Source organism: Dioscorea cayenensis, chromosome 20, assembly GCF_009730915.1.
Source record: "Dioscorea cayenensis subsp. rotundata cultivar TDr96_F1 chromosome 20, TDr96_F1_v2_PseudoChromosome.rev07_lg8_w22 25.fasta, whole genome shotgun sequence".
In the NCBI taxonomy this organism is placed as follows: Eukaryota; Viridiplantae; Streptophyta; class Magnoliopsida; order Dioscoreales; family Dioscoreaceae; genus Dioscorea; species Dioscorea cayenensis.
This window is the reverse complement of record NC_052490.1, coordinates 13411319-13419643: the sequence shown is the minus strand read 5'-3', so window position 1 is coordinate 13419643 and position 8325 is coordinate 13411319.

The following is an 8325-nucleotide window of genomic DNA, read 5'->3' as shown; positions in this document are numbered from 1 at the left end:
GAATTCCAGAGAATCCACACGCCCGTGTGAAATTTCCATAGGGGCGTGTGGAAATTCCACACGGGCATGTGGAACATCCATAAGGCCATGTGGATGCCCAATTCCAGCCTATTTAAAGCTGCGATTCAGCCCGATTTCAGAACCTTTTTTCCCATCTTTTCTCCAACTCTTGAGAGGCTTGCGACTAGGGTTTAGAGTGGTATTAGCAAGGCTTTTGAAGTGGTTCTATGGCTTCGACACCACGTTTCTCTTGAAAGATAGTTATTGGGGAGCTTCGTCGGTACCGATCCGGCGAGGTGTGCCCTAGGCTTGACGAGGGGACCTGTGGAGAGGACGAGGCTACTCCACAAGACCATAGACATGACTACTGAGGGAGTTTTCCTATGGATTACTTATTTTTACTTTTGATTTTACTATTGATTATATCTTGCTCTATGGAGTGCTAAACTCTTAGTGGGTACTTGGATTTGTGAACCTTAGGATGTATTTGTTTCATTAACCTTTTATTATGCTTTCTTAATTGATGTTTTAACTGAGTTCTAATCTTGAATGCTCGTTGAATGATTTCTTCCTTAGAGTGACACTAGGGTTGAGAGTTCATATTGGTAATCTTTGTAAGTGAGTGACACACCACGAGGGTTAGACAAAGCTTGATTAGAGAGGGTCAAGAGGGTGAGTCGAGAGGTAGCGGAGAATCACCTTTCCCTTCCGATGTGATTTATCCTACCTCCATTTCCTAGAGTTCTTTGCAGTTACAATAGAGTATAGGGCTAAAGGATGAACTCCGCTGGGCTTAGTTGTGCGAGCGACAGAGTGAAGCGTTGAAGTGAACTTTAATTGTGACTAGGGACCTTTCACCTGGAGCAAAGGGTTAGATCTACATATAGGAATAGGGTTTATCACTAAGAATCCCTAGAACATCTTACAACTTTGCACAGTGTGAGGTGTTGAGACTGATCGATTTCTCCGCCGGGGCATTGTGTAGAGTTAGTCACAGTTGACCTTAGGTTTGGGATTGTGTATCTTAGGATGTCCACGACTCATTGAGTATTAGTTAGGAAGCATAATAGTTGGTTTTGCAGTTGAAGTGATAATCCTAGCTGGAACAATATAAGAGTACCCCACTTCTTATTGTTTACCTTTTGTCTCACTTATTTGTGCCTCTCTTTCTTATTTCTTTTATTTTGTCTACATTACATCTTATCAACATATTCATTGTTTCATCTTCGCTAGGTTAAGTAGGAATCTTGGTGTTTTTATTCCCTACTCCCTGTGGATACGATGCCCATTCACCTGGGATATATTACTTCGACAAACCCGTGTACTTGCTGGTCACACGCGAGGGGTATATCACTGACAAGCTTTAGAATCAAGTCAGTATGCTATAACTAATAGGAATAATCCCGGGGCATTGCACTTTTGTTGTTGAAAACACAATCCTAATCCCCCAGTCACTACCATCATTCTCTCCTTCATTTTAAGTTTTTAATTCGATCTTATGTCAATCATTGCTTAATTGAACATCGGAAGATAAATTAGTACTTTAAGTCCAGTCCCTATGGTTCGATAACCTTACCACCTCGCGGGGTATCATTTTATTACTTGTGTGTGATACGTGAACTTGCGGAGACCATATCAATATGTGACATTACTATAAGAAAACATAGGATTAGTGTTTTAATTAAATAAAAGTAGACATTCCAAAATGAAAACATAGGCTTCGGTTTTGCTTTAAAATTGATAAACAGAGGAAATTTACAAAACAAAAAATAGGATTAAGGCTTTGATTTTTGAAAAGAAAACATAGAATTAGAGTTTTGATTCAAATGTAGTTGGCCTTTCAATAAAAAATTGAATTTTGGTTTAGATTAAAAAATTATGAGACATTTTGACAATAAACCCTATTTTTGAAAGATATGAATAGGGTTTTGATTGAAAATTGATAAATAGGAGATATTAAGAAAATAAAACAAAGGATCTGGGTTTTGATTGAAAGATAGGAGACATTCCGAAAAGAAACATAAAATTAATGTTTTGATTCAAATATTTTAGGCATTCCGAAAAGAAAAATATGATTAGTCTATTGATTGAAAATTTTAGACATTACTATAGGAAAATATAGTATTAGAATTTTGATTCAAAAATAGTAGACACTCCCAAAATAAAAAAATAAGATTAGGGTTTTAATAAAAAAATAACTGAAATTCTAGAAAGAAAGAAAGAATTAGGGGTTTGATTCAAAAATAGAAGACATTTGGAAAAGATAAGAGGCATTCTGAAAGGGAAACTTAGGATTACTGTTTTGGAATGTCCCCTAATCCGAAAGGAAAACAATGGATTATGGTTTTGATTGAAAAATGTGAGACATTCCATAAAGAAACCATAGGCAGAGATTCCCAAAACAAATGCTAGGATTATGGTTTTGATTAAAAAAAATGAGACATTTTGAAAATAAAACATAGGATTACGGTTTTGATTTAAAACTGATGCATAGGAGACATTAAAAAAAAGAAAACATAGGATTCTGGTTTTGATTAAAAGATAGTAGTCATTTCGAGAAAAAAAAAAATAGGATTACGGTTTTGATTCAAATATAGTGGTCATTCAGGACATAGGATTATGGCTTTGATTGAAAAATAGGAGACGTTACTATAATAAAACATAGGATTAGGTTATTGATTCAAAAATAGTAGACATTGCCAAAAAAAGACATATTATTACTGCTTTGATTCAAAAATAGGAGGGATTCCGAAAGAAAACATAAGATTTGGGTTTTTCTTTAAAAATAAAAGGCATAACAAAAAGAAAATGTAACATTAGGGCTTTGATTAAAAAATATTAGACATTAAGAAAGAAAACATAGAATTCGGGTTTTGATTAAAAAGTAGTAGACATTTAGAAATGAAACCATAGTATTCTTGTTATGATTGAAAGATAGGAGACATTACTATAACAAAAAAATAGGATTAGGGTTTTGTTCAAAAATAGTAGACATTACGAAAAGAAAACTTAGGTTAGTGTTTGGATTCAAAACTGATAAATAGGGGGTATTTCCCAAAATAAGATAGGATTATTGTTTTTATTAAAAAAAAAATAGGAGCCATTTCGAAAAGAAAACATAGGATTAGGGTTTTGATTAAAATATAATAGGCATTCTGAAAAAAAAAACTAGGATTAGGGTTTTGATTCAAAAATAAGAGACACTATGAAAAGAAAACATAGGATTATTGATTTGATTTTAAAATAGTAGACATACCCAAAAGAAATCAAAGGATTAGGGTTTTGATTAAAAAGTAGCATAAATTCCAAAAAGAAAACATAGGATTACTGTTTTAATTAAAAAATAGTACTCATTCCAAAAAAAAACATAGGATTAGGGTTTTGACTGAAAAATATAAGACATTACAAAAACAAAACAGATGATTATTGTTTCGATTAAAAAATAAGAGACATTCCCTAAAGAAAACATAATATTAGGATTTTAATTAAAAATTATGACACGTTCCAAAAAGAAAACATAGGATTAGGGTTTTGATTCAAAACTAAAAAATATACTAGGATTTTTGTTTTGATTCAAATATAGAACGCATTCTATAAAAAAAACATAGGATTAGGGTTTTGATTGAAAACCCGAATCCTATGTTTTCTTTTGTTAGTTTCTCCTATTTATCAGTAATGTTATGTTAAATGGGAGACATTCCAAACATACACAAAAGGATTAAATTTTTGAAAAATAGGAGATAACGCAGGTTAGCGTTTTGATTCCAAACAAAAATTTAGGTGACACACAATTATTGTTTTGATTCAAAAGTAGCAGACATTCCCAAAAGGAAACATATTATTATGATTCTGATTGCAAACTGATAAATAGTAGACATACGATTCTGGTTTTGATTTCAAGATAGGAGACATTCCAAAAAGGAAAGCATAGGATTAGCGTTTTGATTGAAAAATATGAGACATATTTAAAAGAAAATATAGGATTAGGGTTTTGATTGAAAAATAGGGGGCATACTATAAAAAAAAAAAACAAAATTATTAGGGTTTTGATTAATAACCGGAAAATAGGAGACATTACCAATAAAAACCCTAGTTCTAATAATATATTTTCTTTTAAGAATGCCTCCTATATTTTAATATTAGGCATTCCGAAAAGAAAACATAGGATTACATTTTTGATTAAAAATGAAAAATAGGGCACATTATGAAAAGAAAACATAATATTAGGTTTTTGAATCAAAATCTTCATCCTATGTTTTCATTTTTGAAAACATAGGATTCAGTTTTTGAAAGTAAGATTCAATTTTCATGAAAGATAGGAGACATTTTGAAAAAAAAAACATAGGATTAGGGTTTCGATTGAAAAATAGAAGGTGTTCAGAAAAGAAAACATCAAATTAGGGTTTTGATTAAAAATTAGCAAACATTCAAAAAGGAAAAATAGGATTAGAGTTTTGATTAAAAAAATGAGAAATTTGGAAGGAAAGCAAATTATTAGGGGTTTGATTAAAAAACTGAAAAATAGGGCACATTCTGAAAAGAAAACATAGGATTCAAGTTTTGAAAGATAGGATTTTGGTTTTGATTGAAAGATAGGAGACATTTTGAAAATAAAACATAGGATTAGAATTATGAGTAAAAAATAGTAGACATTCTGTTGTTAGGACATTTCTATAATAATAGTAACTCCTACTATAGAAATGTCTCATATTTTTCAATCAAAACCTTACCCTATGTTTTTTTTAGAATGCCTCCTATTTTTGGATAAAAACCAAATCTTACCTTTTCCCTTTTGGAATGTCTCTAATCTTCTAATGAAAACCCTAATACTATATTTTCTATTTGAAATGTCTCACATTTTTCAATGAAAACCATAATACCATGTTTTCCTTACAAAATATCTATGATTTTGTAATCAAAACCCTAATCTTATGTTTTCTTTTTCATAATGCCTCCTTTTGGATTAAAATCTTAATTATATGTTTTTTTTTTCAGAATGTCTCCAATCTTTCTATTAAAAGCCGAATTCTATGTTTCCTTTTCATAATGTCTTCTTTTCATAATGTCTCCTACAATTAGGGTTTTGATTGCGAGATAGGAGACATTCCAAAAAGGAAAGTATAGGATTAGCGTTTTGATTGAAAAATATGAGACATATTGAAAAGAAAAAAAAAGGATTAGGGTTTTGATTGAAAAATTGGTGGCATACTATAAAAAAACAAAATTATTAAGGTTTTGATTAATAAGAAAAAAATAGGTGACATTACAATTAAAAACCCTAGTTATAATAATATATCCCATCAAATACAAATATATCAACTCCTGCCGACAAAGTACTCCCGTGCTATCACCACAGCCGTTCACCGACCGGCTCAAGATAGCATGCAGATAACGGAAGGTTGGTCGGGGAAGGCACGTGGCCATGGACACTCCAACCTCGTACTGTCCTTTGCCACACATAGTGCTGTATGCTCTCTGAGGAGTAAAGCTACCTAGATAGTCTATTGGTAGTCGATCATACTCTTCAGTGTCGGTGAATCTCTCCTCATACAGTCCCAACCGGGTTGAAAACTGTGTCACACTCATGCTGTAGTGATGTCCGAGTGCTCTAAACTATATACCATCGACACTATCAAATCTAGCAAAAGATTGGTCAAACTCAAATGATGACAACACCTCAAGTGTAAGAGTACGGATGATAAGCTCTCTAATCAACAATAATTGCCTCTAACCTCCTACTGAGATAAGATCCTCAACCTCATCAGCAAACTCGTCTTCCTGCCTTATCTCTCGCAATATGCTCGTGTCTAGGAAGCAAGACTGTCTGAACCTAAGGTTTGATAACCTCTCAAATCGGATCTAGCGCTCATGATAGCGAATCTCATGTTCTCTGGCTCAAGGGATGGCTCACACGGGCATTTATCAGCTTGCTTCTTTGATCGGAGTGCCATATTTGCAAAAATTAAAGAAAAATCGATCAAAGAAACTCACAAAGTAACACTGCAGAAATCCACATGGTCATGTGGAAATTCCCCACGCCCTTGTGTAATGTATGTACTCAGACAATACTCCCCCTAGGACTAATGTTTCAAGTGCAAGACCTACTATTATACGTCCTAACTAATGCTTAATGAGTTGTGGAAATCCCAAAGCACACGGTCCCAAACCTAAGGTCAACCGTGACTAACTCAACACTATATCCCGGCGGAGAAATCACACAGTCTCAATACCTCACACTATGCAAAGTTGCATGGAGTTCTAGGGATTCAAGTGATAAACCCTATTCCTATGTGTAGATCTAACACTTTGGTCCAGGCGAAAGACCCTACTCACTATTAAGCCCCAGATACTAAAGTCACTTCAACGCTTCACTCAGTTGCTCACGGAACTAAGCCCCAACGGAGTTCATCCTTTAGTTCTTCACTCTATTGTAATCGCAAAGAACTCTAGGAATTGGAGGTAGGATAAATCACACCAGAGGGGAAAGGGGATGCCACGCTACCTCTCGACTCAGCCTCTCAACCCTCTCCAATCTAGCTTTGTGTAACCCTCATAGCATGTCACCCATCCACAAAGGTTACCAAGATTAACTCTTAACCCTATCGTCACTCTAAGGGAGAAATCATTCAATGAGCATTCAAGATTGGAACTCAATTAGAAACATCAATTAAGGAAGGTATAATAAAAGGTCAAAGAAACAATAACATCCTACGGTTTACAAAATCCAAGTACCCACTAGGGGGTTTAGCTCTCCATGGAGCAAGATACAATCAATAATAAATCGAAAGTAAAAACAAGTAATCCATAGGGAAGGCCCCTCTGTGGTAATGTCGATCGTCTTGTGGAGTATCCTCGTCTTCTCCAAAGGTCGCCTTGTCCGGCCTAGGCACACCTCGCCGAATCGATGCCGATGAAAGCTCCCCCAATAACCTTCTTCCAAGGGAAGCGAGGTGTTGAATCCATAGAACCACTGGAAAGACTTGGCAAAAGCCTCTCAAAAACCTAGCAGACGGCCTATCATAAGATGGAGAAAAGTTGGAGAGAAGGGTGAAAGATTCCTTAAAAATTGGGCTGAACCGCTGCTTAAATAAGGCTGCAATCAGGCATCCACATGCCCTATGGATTTTTCACACAGGCCTGTGGAATTTCTTCACTGGCATGGGGAATTTTCACACACCCTTGTGAATTCTCTGGAAACCTGATTTTCGGCCGACTGTGAACAGTAACTGCTAAAGTGATTTGCTACAGTGATTTGCTATATTAAGCTGCTACAATACTCCACCAAAACACTCCCAATTCCTCACTTTTCATCGAGGCAACATTAACGGGGACACACGTTTATGCCATAGATCGCAACTCTTCTTCAAACAAAGGCCTCATTGGTGAAGATCTTGCTATTAATGCACAAGTCAGGATACACAAATGTGACTGTCTTCATGTCCCTCCAACTCACTGTAATGACTTTAATACATGGAGGATGGCACACATTCACGTATCTTAGAGCCTCACTTGTGTCTTCATGTTTGTTCCTTCCCAGATTCCACCAAATAATGCGTTCATGATCTACTTTCAGCTTATTTTTTTAATACTTAACTTCACAACCCTATATGTGTAAAAGAACACAAATACACATGTATTAGTACTTAAATTTGACAAAAGTAATGCGCATCATAAGGAAAGAACACTTCGCATTGTTTACACACAAGCACTTATCAGGTTTTATTCAAATATAGTAGTCATTCCAAAAATCAAACATACGATTAATGTTTTGATTGAAAAATAGGAGACATTAGTATAAGAAAACAAAGGATTATTGTTTTAAATAAAAAATAGGAGACTTTACAATAAGAAAATATAAGACTATGGTTTTGATTAAAAAATATTAGACATTACAAAAAGAAAAGATAGGATTAGGGTTTTAATTGAAAAATAGGATACATTGCTAAAAGAAAATATTGGATTAGCGCTTTGAGTAAACAACAGTGGACATTGCGAAAGGAGACCTCAGGATTACAGTTTTGATTAAAAAATAGGAGGCATGAAAAAACATAGAATTAGGGTTTTGATTAAAAAATGTGAGACATTACAAAAAGAAAAACATACAATTATTGTTTTGAATAAAAAATAGCAGACATTTCAAAAAGAAAACATTAGATTAAGGTTTTGATTCAAAAATAGGTGGCGTTGTGAAAAAAACATAGGATTAGTATTTTTATCAAAAATTGAAAACATAAGATTATGGTTTTGAATGAAAAATTGGAGACATTACTAAAAGAAAACATATGATTAGGGTTTTGATTAAAAAATAGAAGACATTACTAAAAG